This window comes from Arachis hypogaea, chromosome 19 (genome assembly GCF_003086295.3).
Source record: "Arachis hypogaea cultivar Tifrunner chromosome 19, arahy.Tifrunner.gnm2.J5K5, whole genome shotgun sequence".
Taxonomy (NCBI): Eukaryota; Viridiplantae; Streptophyta; class Magnoliopsida; order Fabales; family Fabaceae; genus Arachis; species Arachis hypogaea.
Window position 1 is genome coordinate 132,998,330 of NC_092054.1, and position 15,002 is coordinate 133,013,331.

Below are 15,002 nucleotides of genomic sequence, written 5' to 3' on the forward strand. Positions count from 1 at the left end.
GTAGGTTACGTTCTTTTCGCAGAATTGATCGGTTATGTCTCCACTCCATTCATTCAAAATAATATCCGGAATTACTATTCTACCCCTGTCATCTTCCTCTCCCCTCATCACCGCCATTAACAAACCTTCATATCTATATTCCTCACCTGACAGAATCTGATCTGAACTCTGATTTGGTAGCTCTTGATTCAAGGGCTTATAGGTGATACCTCCGTTATCAACAGCGACCCTTGGTGCGGAATTTATAACCACAAACTAACCAGCAAGTGCACCGGGTCGTACCAAGTAATACCTCAGGTGAGTGAGGGTCGATCCCACGAGGATTGATGGACTAAGCAACAATGGTTAAATGATTTACTTAGTTAGACAAACAGAAAATGTTGTTTGAGAGTTCAAAGAGCATTAAACAGTAAATTCAAAGTTCAAAGGCAGGCAAGTAAATAAGTTGTGAAATATATATGGAAAACAGTTAAGGCTTCAGAGTTATCTATTTTTCCGAAATAACGTTTCTTACTAACTATTTTAATTATGTAGGATTTAATTTATGGCAAACTATATGTGACTAGACCCTAATTCCTTAGACCTTTCTAGTCTCCTCTAAAATTCATTAATTGCAATTCCTTAGTCAATTAATTCCAATTAGAAGCTGCATGATCAAATTCCAGTTTATATGCCACCAAAAACTCTAATTACCTAAAAATAAAATGATTATATGTCACGTATCTCGTTCAATCCAGATAATTAAAATTTAGGAGAATATGTTTTCAAGCTGTTGTTCAAGTAAAGAGCTTTTCCAAGTTATACAAGAACTCAAATAGAAAGAGGGTCATACTTCCGTTCCACCCAAATTCAAAAGATAAAGAGCGAAAACAATCCTTAAATTATAAATCCATACATGAATTAAAAGAGAAAAAGCAATAAAATTAATCCATAGAAATAGACAGAGCTCCTAACCTTAACAATGGAGGATTACTTGCTCATAGTTCAGAGTAGAAAACTAGGATTACGGAATGTAAATTTGTATAGAATTGGAAGTCTGGAATTGAATAATGTTGAGGTGGTATCTCCCTATTTATATCTAATCCTAATTAATTTAAAATCTATCTTTAAAACTAAAATAATATCTTTTCCTATTTTTAAACTTCGAATTTAAATTAGAATTAATTATAGCAATCAGCAAATCTTCAATTGATGAATGGGGACCACTTGGCTTCACTAGGATCCACGCCTAACTTGGGCTTTAGTGCGCCTAACTTGAAGTGGGCAGGACCAATCTCGCGTATTGTTGTCGTGTCTTGCGCCTAACTTGAGAAATCTCAAGTTAGGCGCAGCCTTGGCAGCGAGTTCAGAGAAGAAGTATGGATTATTATATATCGTTGGAAAGCTCTGGAAGTTAGCTTTCCAACGCCACTGAAATCACGTCCATTAAACCTCTATAGCTCGAGTTATTCAGGTTTGAGTGCAGAGATGTCAGGGTTGACAACATCATTCGCCTTCATCTCTTCTTCTGCAGAAACTCCATCAAATCCAGCTGAATGCTACCTAAAATAAATAGAATTATACAAGACTCAAAGTAGCATCCATAGTGGCTAAAAAATAATTAATTATTGATTAAACTCAACAATTTAAATGCAAATTCACTAGGAAAAGATAGGAAAGATGCTCACGCATCACAACACCAAACTTGAATTGTTGCTTGTCCTCAAGCAACCAAAACTAATATAAGCTTAGGATGTGAATTTACATGAGAATGAGAGTTCTATTAAGCTCATGTCTCTTCTTATAGTGGGGTTTACAACTGCAATCCTGAATAGTTTTGGCATCTCACTTTATCCTTTGAAGTTCAGAATGATTGGCATCCATAGGAACTCAGAATTCAGATAGTGTTATTGATTCTCCTAGTTCAGTATGTTGATTCTTGAACACAACTACTTTATGAGTCTTGGTCGTGACCCTAAGCATTTTGTTTTCCAGTATTACCACCGGATACATAAATGCCACAGACACATAACTGGGTGAACCTTTTCAGATTGTGACTCAGCTTTGCTAGAGTCTCCAGTTAGAGGTGCCCAGAGTTCTTAAGCACACTCTTTTTGCTTTGGATCACGACTTTAACCGCTCAGTCTCAAGCTTTTCACTTGACACCTTCATGCCACAAGCACATGGTTAGGGACAGCTTGATTTAGCCACTTAGGCCAGGATTTTATTCCTTTGGGCCCTCCTCTCCATTAATGCTCAAAGCCTTGGATCCTTTTTACCCTTTGCTTTTTAGTTTAAAGGGATTATTGACTTTTTTTGCTTGCTTTTTTTTTCTTTTTTTTCCTTATTTTATATATTTTTTTCGCAAGCTTCGTATTTTTCTTTGCTTTTTCTTGCTTCAAGAATCAATTTTATGATTTTTCAGATTATCAATAACATTTCTCTTTTTTTTCATCATTCTTTCAAAAGCCAACAATTTTAATATTCATAAACTTCACTATAAAAAATATGCACTGTTCAAGCATTCATTCAGAAAACAAAAAGTATTGCCACCACATCTAAGTAAATAAGACTACTCTTAAAATTAACTCAATTTCTCATGCAATACATCACTTCTGTATTTTTTTTTTGAATTCAAGCTCAGTGAGTAATACGTGAGACATCTTTTAAAACAATTAACAGAAAACTAAACTAGACCTAGGATTCTAACTAATAAAGGATCATGCAACAAACAAAGCAAAAATAGCAGAAAACCGAAACATAATATAGAAAAAGAGGGGAGGAATAAAAAATGAAAGGAACTCAACCACCTTAGTTATCCTAGCGGTCGTTTTATTCTTCAGGTTGTGTTCCTCCGTGAAGATTATTCGCCTCCCTTTGGTGCCATTAAAAATAAACAGAAAACTCATAAGCGAAGCATCAACACCAAACTTAAAGGTTTGCTTGTCCTCAAGCAAAGAAAATCTGAAAACATGGAGGGACATAAAAAGTGCACGGAGGAAAAACAAAAATTAATACAAAAAAGGAAAATGATAAAAGAATAAAAAAAGTTAAAATAAAGAATATATATATATATATATATATATATATATATATATATAATGTATTTTTTTTTGAATTTTTATATTGTTTTTTTTTTGTTTTTTTTTTATATATATTTTAATTTAATTATCCGGTTCCTGTTCTAAAATAGCTGCATGATCAGAAAATTAGTAAGAACTCAATCAAAATCAAATAAGGAAGAAAACTACTACTACGAAAAAAATAACTAAGGATACGAAATTATCAGGTTGCCTCCCGACAAGTGCTTCTTTAATGTCACTAGCTTGATGCTTGATTATTGAAGTTTCTTCCTCTTCTTCCAGTTGGTTAAAAGAAATGTCTCCAAGGGGGGAGAGGTAAAAATTAGTGCCCCTTGATATAAAGTCCTCCTACAAAGCTTCCTTTTATTGTGATTAGCTTGATTCACCTTGCTTGTTGGGGTAGAGGTTGGATTACTTTTTGCTGATCTTTTCTTCTTCATAGATATTTTCTTCTGTTTCTTGGTCACAATCCCCTTTTCAGTGCTTTCCTTGGTTGCCTCTACTTCTTTGATTTCAGAATTTGGGTGCTGTGTGATGGTTAGAGTGTACCCTTCATCAAGAACTTCTTGAATTGGTGGTTCAATCAACTCACCCTCTATGCCACTCTCTGCTTCATTGGAGTGTAAATTCCCATAATTGTTTTCATCCCTTACAACCTCCTTTGTTGGTGCATCTTCTTCCTTTGTTTTTGCATCTTCCTCTTCTTCTATGTGTGAGGGTGGAAAATTCTCTAATTCACTGGAGTATATTCCTTCGATTGATTTTCTCACTTTCTTCCATAGGATCTTGCATTATATCTCTTGAAAAGGAATTTGCTTGCTCCTCTTCCTGTGACTTGATAATCGACTGCACATGTTTCTCTACATTTTTGACACTCGTCTTTATATCATGTAAGAATTCTTTCATGAGAAGCTCAAGATCTGATGGTATTTGAGATTAATAAGGAGGAGGTGATGGTTCTTGATAAGAATAAGAAAGATGTGATGATTCTTGATAAGAGTAAAAAGAGGATGGTTCTTGGTAAGAATAGGTAGATGGTGGCTCTTGATATGGGTAGAAAAATGATGGTTCTTTGTATGTATATGGAGATGGTGGTTCTTGATATGAATAGGGAGGTGGTGGCTCTTGATAGTTGGAACATGGAGCACTGAAGTGTCTTTGGTTTTGACTTTGCCAACCAAAATTTGGGTAGTTCCCCCATTCATAATGATATGAATCACTACTCGGGTGTGAATAGTAATCTATATGATCTCTCTCTATTATTTTTCCTTAGCACAAAACACCAAAAAGAATTAAACGCATCATGTAGTAAACAGGAAAGTAAAGAAGAAAGAACATAATTCTAAAAAATAAAACTAACTAGGAAACACCAAACTTAATTTCAGAAATTAAGAAAAAAATATTAATGCTATTTATTTATTTATTTAAAATATTCTTTTTTTTAAATTAAAAACAAAAATAAAATAAAACTAATAAAATATAAAAAGAAAAAAGAGAAAAAAATAATGAAAAGAACAGAATGAAAATAAAAGAAATTAAAAATAAAAAGGAAAGTAAAAAAAACGGACTAAGGCTCTAAAAAAAATTTTCAAAAGTTAAAAGAAGTAAAAAAAAAAATTAAAACGGTACAGGGGTGGAAAACGAAAACGAGAAAAAAATAAAAGAAAAAAAATTGAAAAATAAAAATTAATGATACTAAAATAAAACTAACTAAAAGAAAAAAAATATTTATAAAGGAAAAAAAATTAATATTAATTATTTTTTTTTTGTTTTTTTTTTTCGAAAATAATAAAATGAAATTTAAATAAAATTAAAACTAAAACGTCTAATCTAAACAATCAAACAACTAATAGTTGTTAATTACAGTTAATCTCTAGCAACGGCGCCAAAACTTGGTGCGGAATTTATAACCACAAACTAACCGGCAAGTGTATCGGGTCGTACCAAGTAATACCTCAGGTGAGTGAGGGTCGATCCCACGAGGATTGATGGACTAAGCAACAATGGTTAAATGATTTACTTAGTTAAACAAACAGAAAATATTGTTTGAGAGTTCAAAGAGCATTAAACAGTAAATTCAAAGTTCAAAGGCAGGCAAGTAAATAAGTTGTGAAATATATATGGGAAACAGTTAAGACTTCAGAGTTATCTATTTTTTCGGATTAACGTTTCTTACTAACTATTTTAATTATGTAGGATTTAATTTATGGCAAACTATATATGACTAGACCCTAATTTCTTAGACCTTTCTAGTCTCCTCTAAAATTCATTAACTGCCAATTTCTTGGTCAATTAATTCCAATTAGAAGCTGCATGATCAAATTCCAGTTTATATGCCACCAAAAACTCTAATTACCTAAAAATAAAAGGATTATATATCACGTATCCCATTCAATCCAGATAATTAAAATTTAGGAGAATATGTTTTCAAGTTGTTGTTCAAGTAAAGAGCTTTTCCAAGTTATACAAGAACTCAAATAGAAAGAGGGTCATACTTCCGTTCCACCCAAATTCAAAAGATAAAGAGCGAAAACAATCCTTAAATTATAAATCCATACATGAATTAAAAGAGAAAAAGCAATAAAATTAATCCATAGAAATAGACAGAGCTCCTAACCTTAACAATGGAGGATTACTTGCTCATGGTTCAGAGTAGAAAACTAGGACTACGGAATGTAAATTTGTATAGAATTGGAAGTCTGGAATTGAATAATGTTGAGGTGGTATCTCCCTATTTATATCTAATCCTAATTAATTTAAAATATATCTTTAAAACTAAAATAATATCTTTTCCTATTTTTAAACTTCGAATTTAAATTAGAATTAATTATAGCAATAGCAAATCTTCAATTGATGGATGGGGACCACTTGGCTTCACTAGGATCCACGCCTAACTTGGGCTTTAGTGCGCCTAACTTGAAGTGGGCAGGACCAATCTTGCGTATTGTTGTTGTGTCTTGCGCCTAACTTGAGAAATCTCAAGTTAGGCGCAGCCTTGGCAGCAATTTCGGAGAAGAAGTATGGATTATTATATATCGTTGGAAAGTTCTGGAAGTTAGCTTTCCAACGCCACTGAAATCACGTCCATTAGACCTCTGTAGCTCGAGTTATTCAGGTTTGAGTACAGAGAGGTTAGGGTTGACAGCATCATTCGCCTTCATCTCTTCTTCTGCAGAAACTCCATCAAATACAGCTGAATGCTACCTAAAATAAATAGAATTACACAGGACTCAAAGTAGCATCCATAGTGGCTAAAAGATAATTAATTATTGATTAAACTCAACAATTTAAATGCAAATTCACTAGGAAAAGATAGGAAAGATGCTCACGCATCAACCCCCTTACGCTGGACGTCACACGTCTCCTGTGCAATTTCCTTTACCAAAACATCAAATTCACCAGCTCCAACCGTGATATGAATCCACTCGTGAATTACGTTCATGAGAGACGTATCAACCAATACATGACCTGCACTGAATGAACTGCATAATTCTGTGTCTTCTGAACATCCAATTACTTTACCCCTCTGACCTCCTATCATATTGAAAGTAGCTTCTGACCATGCGTGCAAGGGAACTCCAACACATTGGAGCCACACTCTTCGAGTGTTACACCCCTGTGACTCCTCCCACCTCCATACCCTGTGAAAGACTTGTAACAGGCCATTCAAATGGAAGTTGTATGTCTCCTCAGCATGCAGAACACTATCAAAAGTCAAGAGAGCTTTATGCGCTCCCATATCCCGAATCTGCACAACAGAAGGAAAACTCCTCGCCATCATTTTCGACAAAGAGGTGAAATCCATAGGTTTTGTCGTAGTTCCAATGAGACTTCTCTGCAACCATTCCATATTATCTTCCGCCACCGCAACTTCCACCTTCTTCCTTTCTTTATTTCCAAGCCTGTTCATTACTATGTCATCCGTTCGTAATTCTCGTTCAGCCAATAAAGGACCATCATTGCCTACCTCTCGATATGTTTGAAGAGAATTTTGATTCCTCGTGCCATCTCGTCCTTGTTCCCTATTTACGTCCATGGTTTCCGATACTCTTCGATACTTGGCCTCTCCCACAAAGAAGATCTTGCCTCTCAGTCTCAGTCGATTCATCTCCGCTATGGCTTTCAAGGCCCCTCCTTTAGTGGTATATCGTATGAAAGCAAAAATGTAGAACTCACCATTTTTGAATTTTCTAGATAAGTATATATCGTTGATGCGTCCAGTCCAGTTGAACAATTGAAAAAGTTCTCTCTTCGAGACGTCATCAGGAAGATTGTTCACAAAAATGGAGAAAGACTCATGTTCTAGCCGTCGATACTCTTCTCTGTTCCAAACTCTTGGATCTTTGCCACCCCGCCCTATGTTTCTCTCCCCCGCTCTCTCTCGCACTCTTTCTCTCTCTCATCTCTCTCAAGTATATCTTATTTTATCTAGCATTAACAAATACACCATAGAATGAATTAGCTACATAGCTAGAAGAATATTAGAAAATTAGCATTTCTAGTAAAAGAAAATAACTCTTGTTTTCTTCAATAACTATAATAGTTGACTAAGGGGCATTATCCTTATCCATGTTAAAATTTGATGGTATATTTACAAAATTGGACAATGCATAAGCAATGAAAGTGAAATAAAAATTAGTATTGATGAACATAGTAAAAAAAATCATTCTATGAGGTACAAAGATTAAATTCTATAGAAAAAGGTTCTAGGATTGTATATACAATGTGAAAGGAGTGTTAACAGTATATACAAGTATGTTGAGTCTTATTTATGCAATATTTCACCATTAAGTTTTTCTACAGTGAATCAACTTATAGGAAAGTAACCAACACAAAAGTTAACAGTATCTAGCTCAATTTTGTTAAAAGTTTCTTTGGGTATAGTCGTATAGACAATTAATTTGGAAGAGGGTTTTCAAAAGAACTGGTATTAAAACAAGTTTTATTTGCAGTAAAGAGAAGAACAGGAAGCACTGTTCAAATCAATACATGGAGGCCTTTCTACAAACATGATTTATCTGAAGTTTTGAGAACTTTTTTTTTCCTTTTTAGGGGCTCCTTCCACTCAAAATAGAACAAAGAAGGGAAAAGATATTGGTTCAAAAAACGTTTGAACCTGATATTATTTTTTCCTAAAAAAATGTAAAATGTATACATGCTGTGAATGATTAAGAAACGTAGGAGGAGATGGAAACGGGTGAACACTTGTTAATCCAATATAAATTAAGGTTCATTCTTTCAACTGTGTTTCTGGCATTATAAGAAAAAGTGGACGCTGATTGGGAAGTGAGATTTGTCAGTGATTCCCGGGATTGAAGATAGCTGAAAGTCTGAAAGAAAGAATAAATATGATGGATTCGAAGAATGGAGACAGCTGGCTGTTTCCGTACAAGACTGTACCGTCTGATAGTTGTAGAGGTGCCGATTGAAATTGTGAAGTTAATGAAAATTGGTGCTCTCTTGAAACTGTTGATAATCCTAAGTATCTTGTAAGGATGGGATTAAATGCAGAATCATCTAAGAGCTATGTAAGCAGTATGAAATTTATGGTGGCTTGAAATAGGTTTGGTAGCAGTGAATATTGAAGAAACACTTAAATAGGTTCGGAAACACTTAAATTGGTTCAACAAATTTTAGATCGTATAGTTTAGTATTTAGCAAATTTTTATTCTTTAAAAATTCACGATTTTTTTGGATTTTTGTTAGTTTCAATCAAACTTTTAATAGGCATGTTAGACAAATAAATCCTAATAAATTTTATCATAAAATAATACTTTACTAAAAGAATATATCATTATAAGATAAATTATTATTCTTTCAAAATGATGGAAGAATTATTTTATCTTATAAGAATAATTGTCGATGATATCTATCGAATAAAAAATTGTGAGGAGGCAAAGTGTCCAATTTGAATATCTTTTTGGGATTAATTTAATTTTTTTTTTTTGTGAATATAACGACTGCATTAGTTTTTTCATGGTTTTGCTTCACTTTTATTTTTTTGGTAATCTTTTATTTTTTTTTAATTTTTATAGAAGCTTATTTGTAGGATATTTTTCTATTTTAAAATAAAAAATTATTTTTTCAAAAAAATTAATTAAATTTTAATTTCTAGAATACATTTTTTGGTATTTAGGTTGAGTTAACCTTGCTAATTTTGTAATATTCATTGCATCCCGGTGAACTTTGTCTCTCTTCATAAACTGGGTATGAAGAAAAATTGAAAAATTGAAAAATTGAATATTGGATAATATCGTTGGCGGTAATAGAAACCATTATCATCGTCTCAAGGAGAACATAGAAATAATATACACAATAGTACACAAGAACGGTGTAGTAGGAATACTATTTTCCAATGCCTTAATTTAAAAGAAACCTATTTTCGTTTAACAATGGTTGCCATTGTCACCGACAATGTTAAAGAAGCCATGCTTATCACTCTCCAAATTTTCTTCTCATCCAAATTAAATCAAACTAAGTTTTTTTAAAATTAAGAGTTTTAATCATGGTATATATATTTTTTTAAAATAGAAGCACAAAAACAATTTAAAAGTATATATTTTTTTCAAATTAAAAGTACAGAATGAATTTCTATTTATTTTTTTTCCTCCAATTTCACTTTCTAAATTTAATTTCATTTTTCGTCTAAAAACAAACACAAAAATATTCCCTTTAAAATTAAATTATCAGTTATATTAAAAGTTATATTAAAGTAAATAGATGTCCACTATTTTTTAAAAAATCAATTTTATTTTTAAGATAAAACTAATTTAAATTCTCAACTATTTTTATGTTGGATCGGACAGATAACAGACTGGCTTTTAAAAAACAAAAATCAAAACCCGTTTGCAACTCAGCACCCCCTTTCCCAAACACCCCCATAATAATAATAATAATAATAATAATAATAATAATAATAATAATAAAATTGTTTATCAACAAATTAAAGGAAAAATCACAGAAATGAGTAATGTATCTTAAATGCAATAAATAGCGACAGGTAAAATCCAAGCTCTGAAAAGGAATACGATACGAAAAGTAGATTTTTATAATGTAGTATTTGGAGTTATTTGAAGCACAAAAAATCAGTCGTGAACTCAACACCAAACCAAAACACTAGCCCTAGGTTCCTTGCCGCCGCTTCTTCCTCTTCCCCTGTCCGGAAGCCAGGTAGCTCGGCACGTCGCCCCCATCCTCGTGGCGTCTCTGTTCGTGGCTTGGAGCAGCTCGCCGTCGGATCGCCGCTTGCCGTCCGTGTCTCCGTCGAAGGTTAGTGGCCCTGCTTTCACTTCTTCGCCTCCGCTTCTTCCTTTTAATTTTGCTCTGGTTACTGATGGCTCTGTTTAGTGTTCACTGATGGCTGAATGCTTGGTTCTTCTTCTTCCTTTTAATTTTTGAAATTTTTGTTCAAATGTTCTTGTAATGTTTGTTGCTGTGTTGTAATTGCTGGGTTGTTGAATGATTAACTTCTTAATCAGCTCTTTAACAGAGGTGTTTTCGCCACTCGCTGGTGATTTCCCCACTTCTCTCACCTTTTACTTACTGATTCTGTTCTTCAAAGGCCAAATTTTGACATATATCCCCTTTTAAAATAAATTTTCAAGTAAACTAAAATAAAAGTAGATTTTGTAGTTGACTTTATAAGACAGTAATTTGTACATCTTATTTCTATGTGAAGTAAAAGATAATTTAATAAATCAGTTTTAAGATAAAATTAATATAAATTCTAACCAAAAGATTTTATCTTTTTAGTTTAATTTACTATGATTATCTTATCATATCTTTATTTTTTGTTGCATGTTCGAACAATTTAAAGATAAGAAAACTTTTATATATATACACACCATAAGCTAAGAAAATCTATAATTTACGACTGTTGATCATCTTCCTTTTCTTCTGTCTCCTTCTTTAACAATACAAGTGGTGCATAGTTATTTCTACATCTTTTTCTTAACTATGGAATATATGAAAAATGAAGAAGACAGTGTAAATGATTTGCCACCACTTCCTAGGTCATACGAAGAATTTTGTAAAAGCATTCCATTAGAACAAGATGATACTTTTTATGATGTTGATGTGTCTCATGAACTCATTTCTGTAAGCGAAGAATTATTTGAAGATAATCAATATCCATTACTAGACGACAGTGACTTTCTTATTCCACAGTCTATTACTGAATTTTTTCAGTTACATCCACTGTATGCAAAAGTTTTTCTACCTGATGATATGTTTCAACAACTATTTTCTAAAAGAATTTCATCAAAAGAGTTTAGTGATGTTCCTAATGACCCATCAACGACCAGTGTTACTCCAAATAACAAGGTTTATAAGTTACATAATTTATTTTATTATTTTTCACATGTCTGATCTATTTATTTTAAATCTCGGGAATTTCTTTCTTAAAATGCAATTTTTGTTTTATTAATAATTGAAATGTTCATGTTGACAACAGTTGCTAGAAGAAGAGGTGATGAACAAGTTGGAAGATATCAGGTTGGCCTAGTGGAACAGTATTCAGGTTTGAATTTCGTAACTCTTGGCTTGTTTTTTAGTTTAAAAATTGTTTTTCTATTAGTGATAAATACTGTTTTTTCACGCAAAAATTAGGACAAAACACCCAAATAAACCAAAGCCATTCCAAAATTACGTGAATCACCCAAAGCCAAATACGTTACGTCTAAACAATCCCTTTCGATTTTTTACATGTATACTTACTAATTCAAATTAGGCTGATTCGAAATCGAATATAGCTGTATCGAGTTACATTTTGGTATGGCTTTGGTTTATTTGGGTCTTTTTCTCAAAAATTTAAAAAAAAAAAGAAGTAAATTAATGTGCTAATATGCTTACTTTATTTAATCCCCCTATAGTCCTATGTTGCCATAGTTTTAAGTGTGGTTAATTTTTGTATTTATATCTTAATACCCATCTTTTTACAATCGTAACAAGTTTGATTAAATTACAGTGTAAAATGTTTTTTTATAGAAACAATAATAAAAGTTTCAAACTAATACAATCTTTTTGGGAAAAGCAGGAGCCTAAATGCTTGTATATATTTATTATATGGTGATGTAATTGGGTGTTGTATATGTAATATTAGAGAGCCAAAAAAAAGGTTACAATTTGTCTTATTTAATATTTATTATTTGTCATAATATTTAATGAATGTTAAATAAAATAAATTGATTACTTTTTACTAATTTTTTAAGTTACCACTTACCAATATTTCGGATATTTGTATTACTTGTTTTTGGTATATGCAATTAAATAAAGTTATATTAAAAGAAATAAAGTACAGTGTTACTTGTAAATGGGAATTGAGATTTGAATTTTAGACGCTCTATTGTGTTCATTTATTTTTTCAGTGCATTCATTCATTTCTTAGTTTCTTAAAATTTAATGTTTTTGACAGGTTACATGAGGAAGAGGAGAACATAGAAGTAATGCAAAATTTGGAATCGATTCTTAGAAAACTCATGTCATTGCAAAAATACTTTTTTTTTTAAATAGTATTTTTTATTTTTTTCTATTATAGCTTTTTAATAGCTTTTTTATGTTATTATTAATAGCTTTTCTACCCAATAGTTTTGCTAATAATAAATGGAATACAATTGTATTTTTTGTTAAATGAATATGTTATTTGTTTCCTACTCTATGTGTTGTTCTTTTTTTCTTACTTTTTTTCAAGGGCAAAATGTATATATAAACTAATTGGATATTAATATTATACATATCTACTAAAATGAAAACTATTATAAGGATTTATCAAGTATTTTTATATAATTTGAATGAGATTCATTTGATAAAATATATTTTTTTAAATTTTTAAATTATTAATTTTTTAAATAAATTTATTTAAATTATATTACATAAAAATAATTTTTTATATAAAATAATTAAAAAATAGTTTAAAATTTGTTAGGAGTACTATAAAAATTTATAATGTTTTGGTGACTTAGGTAAATATATGCATGTAATCAAATTTTAAATAAAATATTTTACATAGTCAATAATAATTTAAAAATATATATTTTTATCTATTTACTTAAGTCAAACATTATAAAATTTTTATAGTATTCTTAGCATCTTTTAAGTCATTTTTTTAAATTATTTTGTATGGAATAAAATATTTTTTAATTTTTAAATTATTATTAATCATGTAGAGTATTTTATTTAAAATTTGAATACATGCATGAATATTTGTATTTAAATTTAATCCTTTTTTAAAATTTTTAAAATTTTTAAATTATTATTAACTATATAGAGTATTTTATTTAAAAATCACTTGGACATTACAAAATTTTATATTACTCCTAATATTTTTTAAGTCATTTTTTTAAATTGGTTTGTATGGAATAAAATATTTTTTGTAATATAATTTAAATAATTTATTAAAAAAAGACAATTTACGTAAATAAAATGTTTGAATTCCAATTTTACGTAAATACAACTTTTAAAATACGAATATGCAAATGCATTTTTTTATATGCCGCGGTTTACAAAAGAACATAATCCGCCATAAGTAGCTGCGGATTATGTGGTTAGGGTGCAACATAGAAACCGTAGTTAGGGTGCAACATAGACGGCTCATCCTTAAACGCTCCTTGCTAAGTATGGAGTGCTGCACACCTTGTGAATTCGTAAATCTGAACTCTTCATTTATTATATTTTATTTGAATGGTCTGAATTTAAAAAGGTAACCTGTTAATCAGGTTAATCATTTTTTGATAAGTTTTAGATTTTTTTTGTAAGTCTCAGGTATTGGGCTGAAGTTCAAAATAAAAAAATAGTATATAAATATTAAAAACAACATGTCTGTAAAAAAAATTATTGGACTTTAGAATTAAAATAAATAATACATAAAAAATAAGTTGAAAATTCATGTACTAAATCTAGAAAAAAAAGGATATATTAGAATCTTAAAAAAAATAATATTAAATATATATTATGTATATAATATTAAAATTTAAATAAATTTTATTTTGTGTGAAATAAAATTATAATATTAAATATAAACACAATGCTAAAAAATTTTGTGTTATATATATATATATATATATATATATATATATATATATATATATATATATATATATATATAATATTAAAATTTAAATAAATTTTATTTTATGTGAAATAAAATTATAATATTAAATATAAACACAATGATAAAAAATTTTGTGTTATATATATATATAAAATTTTATTTTGTGAGAAACAAAATTAAAACATTAAATATGAACAGAATGATAAAAGATTTTGTATTATACTAATTTAATTAAAAAAATATATATATACAATGTAAAAAGCAAACAAACATATAATAATTTTATTTTGTGCGAAACAAAAATTTATATAAGTTTTTATTAACAATTTTTTTATTGAAATATATCATTTTACTATATTTATAATATATTATTTGGGATAATTATATTATTTTAGTTAATATATATTATTTAAAAAAATATTTAAAATTTATTATTTTGTATTAAGAATATTATTAAAAATATATTATTAGTTTTTCTTAAAATAATACTTTTTTTCTTTGGTTCAAATACTATGACAATAATTTTTTTTTACTTAACTGCGTCTACTCAATAAATATTATATTCATTTATTTCTATATTGTATGTAAAATAAATAATTAATATTTAAAAAAGTTAATAAAAAAAGTATTTTTTTTTACCAACTCTTAGGTGAATATAGAGACTATATCATTTGAACTATAACTCGTTGGCAAAGAAAGAAATACTCTTAATTATATATTAAATAAAATAATTATTTATTAGTCTCATTCTTATACAAATAAAAATTTTTCTTAGTTTTATATATGTAATATTTTATACCAATTAGCTTTAAAATTTAATTATTTTTTGAATAAATTAATAAAAATAATACAAATAATTGTTTAAATATAATTGTATTTTAATTTTTCATTCT

The 15,002-nt window shown here is 29.6% G+C and overlaps 1 long non-coding RNA gene across 1 annotated transcript; it reads left to right on the forward strand.

The window, feature by feature from the left end:
- The first annotated feature begins 10,079 nt into the window (after positions 1-10,079).
- LOC112779984 (uncharacterized) lies at positions 10,080-12,712 on the forward strand. Its single transcript, XR_003190950.2, has 3 exons — positions 10,080-10,331; positions 11,515-11,580; positions 12,475-12,712. It is a non-coding gene; the product is annotated as an uncharacterized lncRNA (long non-coding RNA).
- The last annotated feature ends 2,290 nt before the right edge of the window (positions 12,713-15,002 follow it).